Raw genomic sequence first — 922 nt, 5'->3', positions numbered from 1 at the left:
ATTACTGCAGTCTTCAGTGTCACATGATCCTTCAGAAATCATTCTAATATGATGATTTGCTGCTTAAGAAACAATTATTATTATCAATGTTGAAAACAGTTGTGTACAATTTTATATAACATAAAACTTTTGCAATGTTTTAAATGTCTATACTGTCACTTTTGATTAATTTAATGCATTTTTTTTTCTAAATAGAAGTATTAATTTCTATAATTTCTTTCAAAAGAACAAAACAAAAACAAACTTTTGAACAGTAGTGATGTTACAAAATCTTTATATTTCAGATAAACGCTCTTCTTTTAAACTTTCTATTCAACAAATAATCCTAAAAAAAAAAAAAAAAAAAAAAAAAAGGACACAACTGTTTTCAACACTGATAATAACAAATGTTTCTTGAGCAGAAAATCATCATATTAGAATGATTTCTGAAGGATCATGTGACACTGAAAACTGGAGTTATGATGCTGAAAATTCAGCTTTGCATCACAGAAATAAATTACATTTTAAAATATATTCAAATAGAAAACAGTTATTTTAAATTGTAAAAATATTTCACAACATTACTGTTTTTTTCTGTATTTTGATCAAATAAATGAAGCCTTGGTGAGCAGAAGAGACTTCTTTTAAAAACATTTTTTAAAAATCTTACCGTCCAAATCCTTTTGAACGGTAGTGTATATAGTCCTATTTATAGTCCTACAAATATGTATAACTTTCTTAAAGCAAAATGCAATTTTTGTTGGGGTGAAATATGACCTGGACATTTTGGCTTCTCTGAAACAAATCAAGTCTAACTGCACTAAAGCGCTGTGATTGTGTCTGGAGAATCCACACAGGCCTTTGGAAACAACACTTTGAATGTTCCCTTCAAATTTAAACATATCTTATATATTTTCCCCTCTGCATTTGATTATTCAAATGG

This window comes from Megalobrama amblycephala, linkage group LG3 (assembly GCF_018812025.1).
Source record: "Megalobrama amblycephala isolate DHTTF-2021 linkage group LG3, ASM1881202v1, whole genome shotgun sequence".
Taxonomy (NCBI): Eukaryota; Metazoa; Chordata; class Actinopteri; order Cypriniformes; family Xenocyprididae; genus Megalobrama; species Megalobrama amblycephala.
Note: the sequence above shows the minus strand (reverse complement) of the source record.